We start from the raw sequence: 18,154 nt of genomic DNA, 5'->3' as shown, positions 1-18,154 counted from the left end.
AAGGTGCCCCGTGCACAGGTGCCTCCCCACACAGGTGCCCCCCGCACCGGTGCCCTCCGCACAGGTGCCCCGCGTACAGGTGTCCCCCCACACAGGTGCCCCCCCCCGCACAGGTACACCCCGCACAGGTGCCCCGCGTACAGGTGCCCCCCCCCGCACAGGTGTCCCCCTCACAGGTGCCCCGCGTACAGGTGCCCCCGCGCACAGGTGCCCCCCCCCCGCACAGGTGCCCCCCGCACAGGTGCCCCCCGCGTACAGGTTCCCCTCCGCACAGGTACCCCCCGCACAGGTGCCCCGCGTACAGGTGCTCCCCCCCCGCACAGGTGCCCCCCGCAAGGTGCCCCTCGCACAGGTGCGCGCCCCAGGCCCAGGCGCAGCTGGTGCGCAGGCTCGGCCGCGCGGGTAGGGAGTGCGCAGGCTCCGGGCTCCCGCCCCCCGGGCTCGGGCCAGAAGCGCCAACTTTGCGGGGGCCCGGCCCGGTGCGAGCCCCTCCGCGAGGTAAGGCCCGTGCGCCCCCTCCTGGCGGGTCCCGGGTGGGCCCGTCCGCGGCCGCAGGGTCTCGGGGGCGCCGCGGCCTCCAGCCCCGGGCGGGTGACGGCGGGCGCTGCTGCTGAGCTTTCCCGCCCCCGCGGCGGCAGGGCCGGGGGACCTCGGAGGGACCGGGGACGCGGAGAAGGTCCCTCCACGGCCTCTCCCGCCCCCGGCGCCGCCCGTCGGAGCGGTCGGCGCGAGCTCGAGCTCGGACCCCAGGGGCCCGGGCGGGCGGGGCGGCACGTGTCCACGCGGGGGCGCTGCACACCGCGCTCCGGATCGGCCCGCGCCGCCGCAGGGAGGCCGCCGGCACCAGGGGGCGCGCGAGGACCGGGAGCGCACAGGAGCTGGCCCGCCGAGCCCGAGCGCGCAGCCGTGACCGCGCAGAGCCGTGAGCGCGCAGGGCTGTGACCGCGCAGCCGTGACCGCGCAGAGCCGTGACCGCGCGGAGCCGTGACCGCGCGGAGCCGTGACCGCGCAGTCGTGACCGCGCAGAGCCGTGAGCGCGCAGAGCCGTGAGCGCGCAGGGCCATGAGCGGGCAGAGCCGTGAACGCGCAGAGCTGTGAGCGCGCAGCCGTGAGCGCGCAGTCGTGACCGCGCAGAGCCGTGAGCCTAGAGCCGTGACCGCGCAGAGCCGTGAGCGCGCAGGGCCATGAGCGGGCAGAGCCGTGAACGCGCAGTCGTGACCGCGCGGAGCCGTGAGCGCGCAGAGCCGTGAGCGCGGAGCCGTGAGCGCGCCTGGGGGGTCGGGCCGGCGCCCCCCTAGCGTCCCGAGAGCGCGCCCCGCGCACCTGTGCGGAGGTGTCTGTGGCTCGCGGGTCGGGCCGGGCCTCCCTGCATTAGGGCTGCGTCCTCACACCCCGGCGGCCTCGTCTTCCCTCCCGGGCCCTGGGGCCTTGGGGGTCAGGGCGGGCGGGCGCAGACCTCGTCCTGCTGCCGGCTGCGTGGCGCCACCGTCCTGGGGGTGGGGGGGGCGTGCAGGTGCGGCCCTGGGGACCTGGGCTGAGCGCAGGGTCCAGGGTCCTCGGCGTCCCCGCCGGTCCCCGCCCCGGCCCGCTAAGGGCCCCTCTGGAGTCACCTGGTGCAGCGGGAGGGAGGGTCACCTGTCCTGACGCCGGCAGAGGGGCCGCCCCAGGGAGAGCAGCCCGCACTCCCCACCACGCAGTAAGGCCGTGTGATTGTGCACTCTCACTGGGGGGGAGCCCCACGGCAGCAGGGGCCGCGGCCCTGAGACACACAATCCTGGATGGGGACCCCAGCTCCAACCCTACAGCTGCACCCTTGAGCTGGTCTTGACATATCCTGAGTTCCTTGTTGCACAGAATTCCCAACTCCTCTCATTGGTTTGGGGGTTTTTCCCATTTTTGGTTAGGAAACAAAATCAGAGCTAAAAAGGGAGAAGGGGAGGTGTCCACTCCTAGAGGCTTATCTCCCTAGGTAGATGCCAAATCCCTAAGAACACTTCCCTGGGAAGAAACCTGCCCCTCTCTCCCGGCGGTGCAAGGGGATGGTGTGGGTGCTCAGGACACACAGGACAGCGCCTCCCCCAGCCCCGCAGCTGTCTCCGCCCCGGCCACCTTGAGGTGGGCCCAGCAGACCTTCAATGTCAGAGGTGCACCAAGGGGCCCTGGGGAGGTGGACACCGTTTGAGCTTAGATTTTATTATTTTATTTTATTTTATTTTATTTTATTTTATTTTATTTTATTTTATTTTATTTTATTTGTTTTTTAATATTTTTATTTAGTTATTCATGAGAGACACACACACACAGAGAGAGACACAGAGAAAGAGGCAGAGACACAGGCAGAGGAAGAAGCAGGCTCCATGCAGGGAGCCCGACATGGGACTTGATCCCGGGTCTCCAGGATCACACCCTGGGCCAAAGGCAGGTGCTAAACCGCTGAGCCACCCCAGGGATCCCCCTGAGCTTAGATTTTAAAATCAAGATTTGTTTCCTAGACTAGGTTCAGATTTAGGGAAACACTGAGCAGGTGGACGGCAGGTGTCCCCTGTTGGAGCATCCGACCTCCCTGGGGTCCGTTTCGAATAACCAATGAGCTCGTGTTGCTACAGCATCATCAGCTGAAGCCCGCACTTTCTCAGAGTCCCTTAGGTCTCACCTCCTGTCCCCTTCTGCCCCCAGATCCCATACAGCGCTTGCTTGTCATGACCCCGGCGACCTCTCAGGCTGGCCTTGTTCTGATGACCTCGACAGTCTCCAGAGTCTGGCCAGGTATTTCAGAAGATGTCGCTCCAAAATCGGGGTTTGTCTGAGGGCTTGTCGTGATTAGATTGGGGCGGTGGGTTTGGGGGAGGAAGTCCCGGAGGTAAAGTGTGCCCCTCCTCACATCCTAGCAGAGGATCCATACTGTCAACGTGGCTCGCCGCTGCTGACCTTCACCTTGATCACCTGGCTCAGGTCACGTTCGCATCAGGTGTGGAGATGCTGAGTCCAGCCCCCGTGGGTCCCACTGTGGTCTTTGGAAGGGAGTCACCACGCACCCACACTTAAGGGGGCATCTTCAGGGGGAGTATTTAATGCATTGCTTGGAATTCTTCTACGTGGAAATTTTGGGACATTTTCACCTTCTTTCCATTTGTCTATTTGTCCAGTCACTTGTGTATCGTCAGTGTGGACTTATGGGTATTTAGTTTAGACATAAAGGTAGGAGAGATACGGTTTTAAGGTTGGGTAAGGCTGGTGGTGTAGACATGGCTTTTGTGATATGGGTCTCTGTTCTTGTCTGTTTGGACTATTTCAAATGAAGTGAAAGAAATGGGGTTAGGGCCATCACTGGGGGCCCGGAGCAGGCAGGTGGGCAGTCACTGACCCCATGGCCCTGTGCTGGGGAGGACCAAGCCTGGACGGGTGGCCACCTGGGTGTTTCTACCCCTTCTCTCTGACCTCGCTCCCTGTCTGAGGTTACGTCCAGGGCTCCTGGGGCGCAGGCCCAGCTCCCGCCGGCAGCACAAACCTGCCATATTCAGTGCTCTTGCTCAGCCTGGCCCAGACCAAGAGCAAGTCTCAGACCTGCTGGACCAGGGCCCTGTGTTCCCAGAAGGCCTCCATCGGGCATGCACACAGTCTTCCACTGGCCAGCAGTATGGGGGCCATCCAGGAAAATGTGACTTTGCAAAGTTGTGGGCGGGAGGACACCTGGGCCCTGTGTGTCCCTCAGGGATCTTCAGACACATCCACAGTTTGTGCCCCAAATGGGACTGCCGTCCTTGGTTTGGAGCCACACTCACAGCCGAGGGGAGGCGTGTCCTTGGGGGCCCGGCCCCCTCTCCCGAGCACCCCCACCAGCTCTCATCCCTCACCCCCGCCTGCTTGGACTGCATCCCGCCTGGGCTGTTGGATGTGGGCTCATTATCTTGTCTGTTTTGGGGGACGGTATTAGCTTGGCAGTTAATAAAGGATTTTAATTAAAGAGGGAAGACTCATTTTGGCAAAGTAGACTTGTTCCCAAACTCAAATGACCTATCAAAGTTAAAAGTTTGGTGTATTTCTGTACAAGATTCTGCTGCTTTGGGGGCAATCCACCCTGGCACCCGGCGCAGACGCTGGGCATCCTCCCTCTTCCCTGCTGCCAAAGCCCAACCGCCCTCCGGATCCTCGCTTCTTCAGGCTGCCCACCTCCTGCCGTCCCCAGAGGCCCCCGTGGGTCCACACGTGCCCTCTGACTCTTCTGGCCTCTGTGTCCCCAGGGTTTGGCCTCCCGCAGGAGCTTCCCCGGGCTCCGCGTGCCGTTGGGGCTGCTCCAGCCTGTTGTGCACATGCTGGCCAGTGGGGCTTCGACACAACTTGGTCGTAGGTTCCCACGCAGCTGTAAGAAACAACATAGAAGAATGCTGGTGCCCTCAGCTTGTTCCCCGTGAGAGGCATCGTGCAGTTTGGGGACAGCGTGTCAGTGCCAATGTGACCCACCAACCTTGATCCCATCTCACCGGTTCCGTTTCAAGGCTGCGCCCCGACAGGTGCACTTACCTGGTGATCACAGCAGGATTCCGGTTTCCAGCGTGGGGGAGCCAGGCCCACGCCACCCTGTGCAGCCTGGCGATTTAATAGGACTCACTTCTTTCTGGGAGTGCTCTGTGTTAGTTATGCTTTCATGTAAATAGGACAAGTTTCTTTCTTTCTTTTTTTTTAAAGATTTTCTTTATTTATTCATGAGCAACACAGAGAAAGAGAGAGGCAGAGACCCAGGCAGAGGGAGAAGCAGGCTCCATGCAGGGAGCCCGACATGGGACTCGATCCCGGGTCTCCAGGATCACACCCCGGGCTGCAGGCGGCGCTAAACCGCTGAGCCACCCGGGCTGCCCTATAGGACAAGTTTCTTGTCACCCCCTGTATCAACTGTCTGTGGCCACAGTAACAGCACCCTGTCCCTTGACTCCCTCTGTCTGGTTGTCTGTGCCCTCGTGTGTCTGCTACCCACGGGGGTTCGGGAGGGGTCTCACATACATGGGGTGCGTGGGCTGGGCTGGGGGCTGGCTGACCCGGCTGGGCTCTGTGGGGCCTCTCATCCTCCCCCTGGCCAGCCTGGGCTTGCTCTCGCCATGTCGCAGCGTCCAAGAGAGGAAGTAGGCGCCTCTGGAGCCCAGGCGGAGGCTGGTAGCCTGACCTTTACTCCGCAAAGCCGCCCCAGTTCCAGGGGCAGAGACAGACTGTGTCCCTTAGGGGGCTGCAAAGGTGCATTGACATGGGCCAGGTTGCAGGGGGGAGAGGTGGGACCTGCCCTCCCGACCTAGGGCAGCAGCTGAGCGACAGAGACAGAGCAGGCGCTGGTGTCCCCATCAGTGTCTGGGAGGACAGGCATGTGCGTGCGAGTGCGTGCAGATACAAGCCCGTTTCCAACGTGTCTCGTTTGTGTTCCTGTCAACATCCCCGGGATGCCTTGCGAAGGCCAGCACCTGAGCGCGCATGAGAGTTGGGGCAGGAGCTCCCGCCGGAGTCTGCAGCCGCCAGCAGAGTGTGGTCCAGGAGAGACCCCGAGATGCTGGCGCGTGACCTTGCAGAATGCTGCGTCCGTCCCCTGCTCTGGAGTGACTGTTCTCTGTGACAGGATCCTATGAGGACCCGCGGGCATGTGGCCCACGATGGGGCACCCGGTCCCCACTCCGTGGACGAGGCCAAGCTCCGTGAGTAGCTGGCCCCACCCACCCCCCCCGGAGGCTCCAGACTGAGGGAGGCCTTTGGGGCGTCTGGGCCTGCCCTCCTGGGGGCAACGGCTCCCGCTGATGCTCACCAGGCTGCCCCTCCCCAGGCCGGGGGGCCTCATGGGCCCTGAAGTGGAGAAGAAGCTCCCCAGCCCCCCACATTCCCTGTCTGCTCCAAACTCCCTCTGTGGGCGGGACCCGGTCACATTCGATGGAGCTTTCTTCTCTAGGGACCAAGAGTCTTTTATTAGGAGGTAAAAACTGATTTCTTTTTAGGGTTTATGGCTGAGACCCTCGACCAGAAGACAATTCTGTAGGGAAAGAGATGGTGACGCCTCCAGGTCCTCCATGAACACCGATGACCTGACGGTTGCGTCTGTCGCGCCGAGCGGACGCCGCGGGGAAGGTGCAGGTGCTCGGCCGCCCTCGGAGCCCGGGCGCGGGACGTCCTTCTCGGAAGCACCAGCGGCCACACACAGATCGACGCCAGCTGCTCACTGACAGGTTCCCGGGGAGCACGTTTGGCTTCCTGTGCAAACACGGGAATACCTGATTCCAAACGTGGATCAAGACCTATTGTAAGAAGGACAGCGGTTGGGTGACCGGTCGAGACTGTGCCTCTTGCGGCCGTGGGTCCCCCGAAGCGTGTCCCGTTTTGTCCTCGGGCTGCACGTGGGGCGGGGGAGTCTCGCCTGCAGGTTTCCTGGGACACCTGGACGGTCCTAGCAACGTCTCTCCTCCCTCCCGGGCGCGCTGCAGCTCTCGGGCTGTCTGGGCCGCAGGACACGGAGAGAGCGACTGGGTGTCCTGACGTCCAGGTACGTGGTGTGACACACGCAGTGGAGCTAAGAGGCATCGGGCCGTGAGTGGCTGCGCCCACTGGGTAGGGACGCACCTCCCTGGATCTGGCGTGAACGTTCACGTGGTCACCCGGTCGCTGCTCAACACACCCTCTAACTTTTACTCCGTGTTTCCGGCAGCCCCGGTGACGGGAGGCGTCCCGGCTGTGGGACCCGCATCCGGGTTGGGTCCTGGCCTCCGTGCCCAGCTCCGGGGCTTCGTCCAGAGCAAGGGGGGGCCGCGTTCTCGAAGCTGGCTCCCTGCAGTGCCCTTGCCTTTCCCCGGACTCAGACTGTAGAGCTGTTAGAAGTCAGAGGCCGGGCTGGGAGGATTTACAGGGACAACGGAGGGTGGAATCAGCCACACTTTGCTTTAATCAGGTTTTAGTTGCTGTGGCCTCGAGGCCTGTCAGCTTCCGAGGTATTTGCATTATCAGCACGCGGCCGTCCTGGGGTGTTAATCCTGTTTACCTCTCCCAGCATCTCCCTCCCGCCTTCCAGCAGGTGTCTGACTTCAGTGGCCGCCTCTGGGGGACTCCTGTGCTGGGGACCGTGGCCTCCTCTGCTCCCTGGGCGGAGCCCTCCAGCCCGAGGGTAGATGGGGTTGGGGTCAGAACAAAGCCCGGTTTGGGGGAGGGAGGGGAGGGGCGAAGGTGGGTGGGGAGGTGGAAGGCGGACTGGGAGAGGGAGATGAGACCACTGCTCCCCAATGGGTTCCTCCCCGGCTGGGGGGTGCAGAGAGCCCCACGGTCTCCCCAGGTGGTGGTGGGACTGCAGGAGGGGCCAGCACGGGGATGGGGGTAGAGGGAGGTCACCCCCTGGACCCCGGGTATGAGGCTCCCCAGGGCCAGGGTGGGGATGCCCTGCTCCCTGCCTCTGGCGGGAAGGGTGTGGAGGAGGCCCCCTTCCCTCCTTCCCCAGTCCCCAGTCCCCGGCCCAGGCTTTGGAGTCACCCACAGGGAGGCAGTGTGCTGGCAGAGAGTCAGGGCCCTGGGAGGGGAGCTGTGCGCTGGAGCGAAGGGGGTGCAGGCTGAGCAGGAGCAAGGGGGGCAGACCAGGGCTTGGGGCGGGGTGGGGGTGGTCCCAGGCAGAGACAAGCGCGGCGGGGACAGAATGGGGCTCTGGGCCCAGGGTGGAGGGGCAGTGGTGCGGTGCCCAGGTCCCTGAGGGCAGCGGGCAGAGGGTGGTGTTGGGTGCGGGTCCTGGTGAGGGGGCGAGGGAGCCAGGGGCTCGGCCGCTGGGCAGGGGTTGCCGGATAAGGTCAGCCTCGCTCTTCAGTGGCCCCTGCACATACTGAGCCCAGAGGGGCTGCTCGGGCCTGCGCAGTGTGTTGCGGGCAGCCCGTGTGGGGGGACCCCTGAAAATGAGTTAGGGGGATGGGCCAAAAGCACGTAATGCGCTGAGCAACTGACGCACAGGCGGGATGTTCGGGGCCGCAAGGAGCAGGTGTCCTGGGGTTGAGGCCCCTCACAGCTCTCGTGTCCCTGGGGACAGGGCCCTCCCCTTCCCCGCGCCGCGGCCTCAGGGTCCCAGGATGCTCCCAGGGCCACGGTGGAGCTGGGTGCCAGCGGGCGGGGGGGGGGGCGCGGGGGCTTCTTCCCCTTGAGAGGAAGAGCGTTTGCAGCCCCCTGCAGCCGGGCAGCTGGTCCCCTGCGGGAGGGACCCTGGCAGGGGGCAGGAGGGGCGTGGGAGCCCAGCCCGGCCAGAGCCATGCCTTCCCCTGGAAGGGATGAGCACAGATTAGCGCCGTATTTCTGAATTAACTCTTCCTTCAAGCGAGCATCACAAGTCCCATAATTTCATTAGGAGCAATCTAAAACTCCCTTTGCTTTTATTAGTTTGGAAGCTGCTGGCAGAGTGGCCTGGAGGACACGGTGGCTCGCAAGACAGGAGGAGGAGACCCCTCCCCGGAGGCCGTGACCCGCAGACCAGCAGAGGCCCGGCTTCTGTTTTTGAGGCCCCCGCGCCCACGTGCAGTGCAGGATTGTCTAGTGTCGGGAGGGACGGGGGACGCGGGCCCCACCACGGGGGACACGAGGCGGAAATCAGCCGGTCCCAGAGCAAGTGCGGCAGGATTCCATCGTCGCCACGTAGACGGGGAGTGGACGGTGGCGTCGGGGTGACCGGCGCTCGTGGTTAACGGGGACAGAGCTTCGGTTGGGAAGGTGAGCCCGTCCTGCGGGTGGACGGTGCTGACGGCTGCACAGCAGTGGGACGTATTTGGTGCCACTGAACTGTGTCCTGCAAAATTGCCTAAAACGGTACCTTTTATGTTATGCATATTTTACCACAATTTAAAAAATAGAAGAATTATTTTTTGAGGGGACCCTGGTCAGCTTTGCACGTGAGCCCTCAGTGAACTTGCTCATCAGCCCCAGGTGGGAGGCGAGGCTGCCTGCCCAGTGCCGGGGACGGGGACGTGCAGGGTTGGGGGGCGGGGGCGCTGGGGCAAAGGCATCCTGGCTGCTGGTGTGACCTCTGGGCGTGACCTCTGCCCCTGTTTCTCGGAGTGAGGCTGCGAGGCTGGGAGGCTGGGAGGTGAAGACAGACACTGAGGAAGGGCTCTGGGCACTGAGTGCGGTTGCTCTGACCGAGCACCGGGGTGAGGTCACTGTGACGGGGTGGCCACGCGTCCCCTGGCTCATCTCACGTCACCCCCCCCTGCACCATTACTAAGGTGCTCCCCAAGGTGGCTCCCCAAGGTGGCTCGTTGTGTGGGTGACATGTCCTAGGGCCACCCCTCCTAGGAGGTGCGTGGTGAGCCCAGCTCCTGCTGGGGGAGGAGGGCTTCAGCCATGGGAGGGCTGGGCTGACAGCAGCCCCTCAGCAGCCAACCAGGGAGTTGCCCTCCGCACGCCCCAGGTCATGCCCCTCCCTGGGGGTCAGGCGGGAGTGTGTCAGAGCATCCCAGTGTCAGAGCTCCCCAGGGGGGCCTCGCCTTGCCCCCCACCCCTGTCCTGCTCCCCTCCCCCGGGGGGTCCTGCTCAGAGGGTCCCTAGGAAAACTCCTACACACTGGTGTCCGGGTCAGGACGGACTCTCCACGTCCCCGGGGGTGGCCTCTGAAGTGAGATGTGGGGGTGGGCCGTGAGGACCCGCCTCTGGTCGGTGGGGTGGGGGGAGCCCGGCCTGACCCAGGTCATGCTGCCCTGGTGGATGGAGGAGGCGGCAGCAGGTGGCGCTGGGGGAATGTGGGGATGTGACGACTCAAAGGCAGTGGTCCCCGGGGATGACCTTGGCAGCAGCTGGAGCCCCGGGCCGGCGGCAGGGACAGAGGACCTGAGATTCGGGATGGGGTCCCTGAGGATGTGGGGCCTCTGATTCTGTGGCAGAGAATCCGGCTTCTTTCCCGCAGGCTGGGCCTCCCCTCTGGGCCGCAGGTCATGGACGCGGCCATGCAGTGAGGGCTGGGACAGGACGCGTGGGGCTGGACGTGGTGCCGGGAGTAGTGTTGCTGGTGGGGCCTGGGGCTGGCAGTGGGGAAGAGTTCTGGAGTCTTCTCGGTGCACAAGGTGGTTTTTGTAAAGCGGGAGGCGGGACCCCTGGGCCGGGGAGCCGCCGGGATTGGGAGGAGAGGCCGGTCAAGGCCTTGGGGTGGGCGGTGTCCCGGCAGGACGTCCCTGAGCTGCAGGAGGCCCACAGGACCCGGGCCGGCTGTTGTCCAGCCAAGGCAGTGCGTCCGCCCAGCGAGGCACCTGCGTTAGGACGCTGGGAGCTTCCCAGGATCCCCCCTCCGCCTTCTGGTGCCCGCCCAGGCTGCGTGTCTAAGGACGTGGAGTTGCAGCTCCGTGTCCCTCTGCCTCGTTTCCCACGTGGGGCAGAACAGGGCACGTGTGACGTGGGAGCTCTTCCTCGGGTTGTGACCTTGGGGAGTGGGGGCCCTGCAAGCTCTGGGGCAGCTGACGGAGGGGGATGTGCTGGAAGCCCCCCTGTGTCCCCGGGGAGGGCCTGGAGGTACTGGGCACACCGTGTGGGGCCCCAGCACCCGGGGAGGGGACCCCACGCAGAGGGAGGCTGGTGTGAGCAGCCCCGGAGTACTGAGCAGAGCAGGTGTCGGTTCGGAGATGTGGAGAGCTAGGTCGGCCCTGGGCTGTTTGGGGGCAGCCAGGGGGCCCAGAGGCTGGGGGCTGCCTGGGACAGGGCCCTCTTCCCACCCGGAGCCCTGAGCGAGGGCGGCCTGGTGTCCTGGAGGAAGGACCGGGTGGGGGCCGCTGGCAGGTCCCGGCGGGGGGTGGGGGGAGGCAAGGCTGGTCTCCCGAGCCTCCTTGCTGAGCTGTGAGTTTGGGTCCTGTCACCGCGGCACCTGCTCCGTTTGGCTGCAGGCCGGGTGGGGTCCCCGGGGAGAAGAGAGGAGCACGGGGCCTGGGGGCCACCTTTGCCTCTTAGTGGGAGACGCCAGAGTCCCTGAGAGAGAAGACGTGGAGGTGAGGGCCCGACCTGCGGGAGCAACAGCGGGAAGATCCCGTGAGAGGCAGGAGGAGTGAGCGACACCCCCCCCCTCCCGCGCTCACTCCTAAAGCTTTCAAAGACCTATTTATCTACGTTCTTACGGCAAAATAAACACCTCTTGAGATTTACCATCTTCCCCTCCTAAGTGTGCAGTCGGCTGCTGCTTGGGGTCCGTGTGGCTGGGGAGGGGGCGCCCCAGGGCCTGAGCGGGCCCCGCCCCCAAAGCTAACACAGGATCCCCTTCTGCTGGTGGCTAATGATCCAGGGACCCCGGCCTCCTGGCTTCTCCCAGTGCGGCCTTCCCTTGAGAACCCACAGACCTGCTTTCTCGTCTTCCCCAGATTTTAACATAAGAAAGGATCTTACCCTCCCGAGAGAGGAAGTAGCCTTTTAAGAGAGCTTCTTGAAAGTCAGAATAATTCCCACAGGTTATTTTTAATGCTCTTGTTCTAAGAATTGCACAAGGAATAGTTTCTCTCTGTAAGCCCCAGTGCCCGAAGGCCCGGCCTGCCTGCCCTCCCTCCCCCTTCCTCCCCCTCCCTCCCTCTTTTCTCCTCCCTTGCTCTCTCCCTCCCACCTCTGACCTCTCACCCCCTCCCACCCTCCACTCTCCCTTCTCTTTCCCCCTCCCCCTGCCCTCCCCACTCTACCTCCTCCCTTCCCTGTAGGTGGTGGTGGTGGTGGTGGACTTGCAGGTGTCAGGCTGATAACACAGTAACTCTTCAGGTGTGGCCCTGTGTCTCATGCCTGGTGCTCTGAGGGGCTGGGGGGTCACTAAGTGCCCACTGTGACCCTTGAGTTCGCTGGTGGGTGCTGTGCCCTCTTGTGTCCCCCACAAGGCCCAGGGGCACCCCTGTGCTTGGGCAGCAGCTCTCTGCGTCAAGCTGTCTCGGAGATGGTGGCTGGCAAAGGATCTCTGTCCGGCTGCAGGGGCCAGAAAGCCCAGCATCGTTGGTTCGGCCCACGGTTCTGGTGGACGATGGCCTCCTTCGTGGTCAGGGAGGCAGTGTCCTCCATCCTCTGGCCACGGTGGGCAATGCACAGGCGGGAGGCGTCCTCTCTTTGAAGCTGGGTGGTCATGGGCACAGCCTGTTGGGCAGCCTGGGGCTCCTGGCTGGTGTCCGGTGCCCTCCGACCCCTCCCCACCCACAGGACTGCGGCCGGCCCAGTGCCGTGTTCCCCGCTGCCTGTCTTCTGACCTTGGCAGCCAAGCCTATGAAAACCCATTGAGAATCTGATATTATGGATTCCTTAAATGCTGTTATTTCATGGCAAAAATACTGCCCAGGATACTTCACCACATTCTTGAAGGTCACAAAGGGTGTATGAAGCCGATTTACAAGGGTGCTTGTTGTGAACCCAAACTTATGGACGTTTTTCCGTTTCTTGTGGGTTTTCACTATTCAGTGGGCAGTGAGATTTATCTCATGCGTTTGTTTTCATTTTCCTCCAAAGATAATTATACGTGATACACTCTGGCATGCTGAGTTCCCCTTTCTGTGTTCCTTGACTTTGAAAATGTGAAGATATTATAAATTGTGCAATAAAAAGCTGATTCTGTATCGAAGGAGACAAAAAGGCTCTCTTTTCTAATTGCGTGTGTTAATCTTGTGCACATCTTCATTAGAGGCGTTAGTATATTGGAAAGATGCATCACAGTTGGCAAGTAAGAAAGCATCCTCATCAAACACAGGTTAATCCATTTTTCTCTGTTGACGGCCCAGGGTAAGGACGCATCCAGGATGGGGCTCAGGTCTGCACACGGGACCCTTCTCGTCTGCCTCCTCGGGCGGCACGCAGCCTCGGAAAAGGGCTGCATCAGGCCTGGAGCACTCAGGGCGCCGAGCCAAGCTCTTTCCCTGCACCAGAGCCTCACAGCAAAGCTGACTAGCGACTGAGACCCCATTTTGCAGGCAGGACACGGGTTCAGAGAGGTAAGGATGGGTACAGGATGTGTGGGGTGATTTGAGCCCAGGTCTGTGGGTCTGAGCCCAAGGCCCCAACTTTTCCCCTCAACCATGGGCTTCCCTGAGTCTGTGGGGCCCATGGGTGGGAGTGGGGTGTGGTGAGGCAGCCTGTACATTGACAAGAAGGGGGTCCCTTTGGGCGAAATGTGTTTGTCCCGTCTTCCCAGTGGGACTCCTGTTCCAGGGCTGTCCCTGGCCACCCGCTGGTCAGAGGAGGAGCGTGGCCTCACCCCAGGTCGGGTCCACCCCCTGTCCATGGTGCTGGACGAGGACCGGGTGAGGAGGCGGCCGGATGGAGGCCAAGGGAAAGGACAGAGGACCAAGGAATTAAGACCCTCGTCCCTGCCTAGTTAAGCTTCTAACGCTAGGTGTTTGGTTTCAGAGCTGAGAGTGCGGAGGGATTGGGAAAACTTTTTAGCAACAAGCAAACAAAAAAACACTAAAGTAGTAGCTTATTGGTCTAATCGGGGAAAGAATTACGGGAATTTATTTTCCAAAGGAACAGGGTATTTAATGAGACACGGATAAATAGGTCTGCTCGCGTCTTAGAATTTTGAAGGGCTTTGTTTTCCTCTGGCTGCTGCCGTGGTGAGTGGCGTGAGCTCGTTTTGTTTCCACCGTTACTTTCATTCTGTTCATTAACTCAGCTCGCCGGCATTTGTAAGGGTCATCAGGCGTGTTCTGCGCAGACCCGCTCACCTGAGGAGGAGCCTCGTGGATGCTGCGTGGCTCTGCAGGACCCCACACGGCCGCTCCCTGCGCCTCGCCTCCGCAAGGACGGGGCCGGGGCTCCGGTGTCCCACAGGGTTGATCTTCCCTGGGCAGGTGTTTACCGGCAGGGGGAAGCTTCTCGATGGAACATTCAGAGCCAATGGAGGCCATGGGGCAGGCGGGGGCTGCTCTCGGGGCTGGGGGTGTCAGGTCCCGGTGTGTCGCTCAGCAGCGGCCCCGTCCTTGAGGCATAGACACCTGCCCCCCCAGCCAGGCAGTCGAGGCGCAACTATGATAGAGCGTGAACACCTAAGCTGAGGCCTTAAGCGCTTACGTGTGGCCAACGCTGCTACATCTTCCCGTCCTTGTGATTCTCACTTAATCCTCACAGCATCCCGTGAGGTATTTTTGTCTGAAAGTTGAGGAAACGGACACAGAGAATTTAAGGATCTTGATCCAAGCCACGGAACTTACACATCCCAGACTCAGGAACAGCAAGGATTCCCGATACTGGGCTTTAACCCATAAGGTATATGACTGTGTATATGGAATGCTTTTTAGAACATTCTAGAACGTGAGTTTATTGAGTCTTTTCTGCCGATTTCATGAGCAAAGGTGAGTGAGAGCTCGTCACCTTGGCCTTCATGGCTCACCAGCCAGGGTGTTGGGGCCACCCCATGAAGGAGGGGGCAGCTGCTGGACACTGCCTCCTGTGCTCAAGTTCAGGCTGAAGAAGCCCTTGGCAGGGCAGGGGGTGGGTGCGCGGGCTCTGGGTCGGACCCCGGGGTGATCATCCTGGCTGGCGCTGTCCTTGCTGGGAAAATTACTTGACCTCTCCCTGCGTCTGCCTTTTCTTCGGTTAAAGGAGGTGGTGACAGGCTTACTTTGAGGCGCGGTGAGCACGGGCCCGTGGTGCTCTTAGCGTGGGTCTGCAGACAGCAAATACTCACGCGGGCGGGGAGAACTATTTTTCATTTGCACCTGGCCTTGCAAAATAGGTTTTCCTTTTTCTTTGTAAATAACGCAAGTTGTGTATGTTCGTGGGACAAGTTCAAACAATCTAGAAGTATTTAGTTATAAGACAGAAAACCTGCTTCGTGCTCTGCCCTGTGCCTTTCTAGTCTCCTCCCGACGCGGAGCCACTGGCAGCTGCTGGCAGCAACCATCCGGGTGTTTTCGCCTACATATTTACATATATGGACGCACGTATACGCTTTTATTTATCTACGTGTTAAAGCCAGTTAATGCTCATGACCCTGCCCCCTCCCCCAGCCCCACCACAGCAGTGTGTCCTGGACAGTCTGTGCCACTAGACACACACAGTCAGCATTTACAGGTTTCGTCTCTAATCCCTCCCTGACGTCGTGGGTGTTCGGGTGTCTGGCCTGCCCCGTTCTCAGCCTTGCCGCTGCCGTCCTTGTACATTCATCTTTTTTGAAGGGAGATTTGGACTCAGTGAAAGAACCAACATGTCCAGTGTCTGCCCAGCGGTCTGAGAACTGGCTGGTGACTCTGTGTTCTCCGTGTCTAGAATATTCCGGGAAGGGCAGGCTGGCCATCTATCAGGGATGTCCTGGGGGGGATTGCTGGGCTGTGGGTGCGTAACTCTTTGAGCACAGAAGGATTCTGGCGTGAAATTAGGAATCTAAGTAGACTCGTCAATGGCGAAATAAAATGGTGAGAACTATATTAAGAAAATTTTATTAAGAGAATTAAATATTAATTGGCACATGGGAGTGCATCCAGGGAAGGATTTCTAGGGAGTAAAAGTTTCCAGAACTGTGTTTTGGGCAGCACAGGGATGTTCAGGCTGAAAAAGCACGGGAACCACCATCAGTGACCACCTATTGGTAAGATATCAGAAGAAAGGCACCTTTTCTAGGTGGCTTCAGAGGGCGGACATAAACTAATAAAGACAATGTAGAGAAGGCAGATTTATTTTATTTTATTTTATTATTTTTTTTTCAGATTTATTTTATTTATTTATTTTTCAAACCTAAAATTTGGTTTATTTTTCTTTCTTTTTTTTATAAATTTATTTTTCATTGGTGTTCAATTTGCCAACATATAGAATAACACCCAGTGCTCATCCCATCAAGTGCCCCCTCAGTGCCTGTCACCCAGTCACCCCCACCCCCTGCCCACCTCCCCTTCTACCACCCCTAGTTCGTTTCCCAGAGTTAGGAGTCTCTCATGTTCTGTCTCCCTTTCTGATATTTCCCACTCATTGTTCCTCCTTTCTCCTTTATTCCCTTTCACTATTTTTTGTATTCCCCAAATGAATGAGACCATATAATGTTTGTCCTTCTCCGATTGACTTATTTCACTCAGCATAATACCCTGATAAGCAAACTGCAAATGCATAAATACATGAACAGAAGAAGCCACGTTCAAGAGGAAAGCTCCCAGGCCCAGGACTGGAGGAAAGGCCAGGGGGAGGGGGTGAGGAGACTGGAGGGAGGTCCAGGAAAGGTGGGGACCAGATGCAGTGGTGAGAACAAGGCTTTTCCAGCCCCAAATCCTTATTGCAACATCTGCTTTAACCCCACAGCATGTAGGGCCAGGCTGAGGCAATTGCAAAATCTGATAATGTCCATGGGAAAAGTTGCAAACAAAAATGACAAATCACCGTAAGAAACCCATAGCCCAGGGCGCCTGGCTGGCTCAGCAGGTAGAGCGTGTGACTCTTGATCTCGGGTTGTGAGAGCGAGCCCCACGTTGGGTGTAGAAATTAGCTTAAAAAAAAATCTTAAAAAAAACCAAAACTCATAACCCTGAGAAAGTCAGGAGAACCCACATGGGAAAAGGCACACCCAAGGAAGTAGAAGTAGCACAGTCTGAAAATAAGATGGGAGAGTTCAGATTTCTCGAGGAGACTGAAGAGGAAATGGAATTCTTGAAATGGGGACAGAAGGGTGTTAAGCCAGGACCGGGCCAGTTCCCAGGAAGCAGACTCTGAGACAAAGGCTTTTGCGCAGGGGATTTTTGTCTGTGGCTCTTGGAAGGACGTCCGTAGTGCTGGAGGGCGGGCCAGGGCTCAGGGAGGCGCCGGGCAGAGATGCAGCCACACCAGAGGCCTCAGAGCATCCCGTCCCTCAGAACTATGTGCGGGAGGCAGGGGGCATCCGTACCCCTGGGCGCAGCCGTGTTCAGCCGGGCTTGGGGCCACGGGCCTGGTTCTGGCACACTGCGGCCACCGCCTCGTTTTGTGCACACGTCTGTAACTTCAGGTAGGCGTCCAGGAATACGGCGTCTCATTTGTTGACTAATACATTGCTTTCCCTGGTCCAGACGTGGTTATCGGATTTGTGCTTTCTGCAAATGTTGTTTCTCCCGTGTTAACCTAATCAAATGGCTCCCAGCTATACAACCCTTTGAAGCAGTTATTCTAACTATGAGGAAATTTTTCTAGCTAAAAAGCCATGCATGGTAACGTTCATGTATATTTCATCGTTGCTTTTGTTTGAAATCATTCACATTAAAAAAAAACAAAAACAAACACTGCTCCAGAAACTGTGTTGCTGTGAAAAGGCAAAAGAGCCCAACACCAACCAGAGTCCCCGAGGACTGTGTGTGTCCCAGAGGGGAGTGTTCAGGTCAAGGCGCCGGCCCTGGTCTCTGGCCAGCGGAGGCCACTCCAGGGAACAGAGCCACTGCGCCCTGGGGCCCCTGCCTCTCCTCCCCAGCCCCTCCTGGATTCCCCAAGACATGCCTGTGCACCCTGGGTGATTTGGGGCCGTCTGCCCAGTGCTGGCTGGTCGGCAAAGCTGTACTAAAACCCCGTCCCAGGGCTCTGGAAGCCCTTCCTCGGAACGAGCAATTCTGAATACTCCGCGCCAGCCTCTCCGGGGGAGGCTCTGGTCCTTTACTCCATAGCGGTTGAGATTTCAAATCCCTTTGCTTTTATGCCCCCCCCCCCCCTTCCCTGACTTGCGCCACGGTTGCTCCCGGAACTGCTAACACTTCCCCTCGTGGCTCAGTACAGTTTCCCCTCCTCTCTCGTGTGTATTTCTTTCCCCGGACGTGCTCGTCAGGGCAGGAGTAGGAGCAGCTCTTTGCAGCCCACGAGTCACGCTGCGTGGTGGTTGCCAGCTGTGTCAGCTGCCCGGGGCAGCCGCCACGAGGGACCACAAACTGCTCAACCCGGATAGATCCTCTCGCATTCTGGAGGCCAGACGTCGGAAGTCAAGGTGAGGCAGGGCCGTGCTCCCTCTAGAAGCTGCCGGGGATCCTTCCTGCCTCTTCCAGCTTCAGGGGTTGGGGAAGACTGTGGCCCCTGAGCTCCTTGGCAGTGTCACGTGCCTCCATCTACACGTGGACATCCTTTCTATGTCTGTAAAGGACGCTTGTCTTTGGATTCAAGGACCACCCAGATAACCCAGGATGATGTCCTTACCTTACATCTGCAAAGAGCCTATTTCCAAATGAGGTCACATTCCCAGGTCCTGGGCCCTGGGCTGGACACCCCTTTTGAGGGCAGCACACAACCCACCACG

At 60.0% G+C, this 18,154-nt stretch overlaps 1 long non-coding RNA gene across 5 annotated transcripts in view; it reads left to right on the top strand.

Annotated features, from left to right (window-relative positions):
- The first annotated feature begins 404 nt into the window (after positions 1-404).
- LOC140620676 (uncharacterized) overlaps positions 405-18,154 on the top strand; it is a 60,076-nt gene continuing 42,326 nt past the window's right edge. For 2 of the 5 annotated variants that reach the window (XR_012020374.1, XR_012020375.1), the window contains exons 1-5: positions 405-498; positions 2,677-2,766; positions 5,440-5,675; positions 5,970-6,511; positions 12,705-12,914. This is a non-coding gene — a long non-coding RNA (uncharacterized lncRNA). Of the gene's footprint in view, positions 499-2,676; positions 2,767-2,888; positions 2,969-5,439; positions 5,676-5,969; positions 6,982-12,704; positions 12,915-18,154 lie in introns of those variants that run through there. The other 3 variants (XR_012020373.1, XR_012020372.1, XR_012020371.1) reach the window with 3 other exon arrangements.

Source organism: Canis lupus, chromosome 29 (assembly GCF_048164855.1).
Source record: "Canis lupus baileyi chromosome 29, mCanLup2.hap1, whole genome shotgun sequence".
Lineage (NCBI taxonomy): Eukaryota > Metazoa > Chordata > Mammalia > Carnivora > Canidae > Canis > Canis lupus.
Note: the sequence above shows the minus strand (reverse complement) of the source record. Positions and strands in the feature narration are given on the sequence as shown.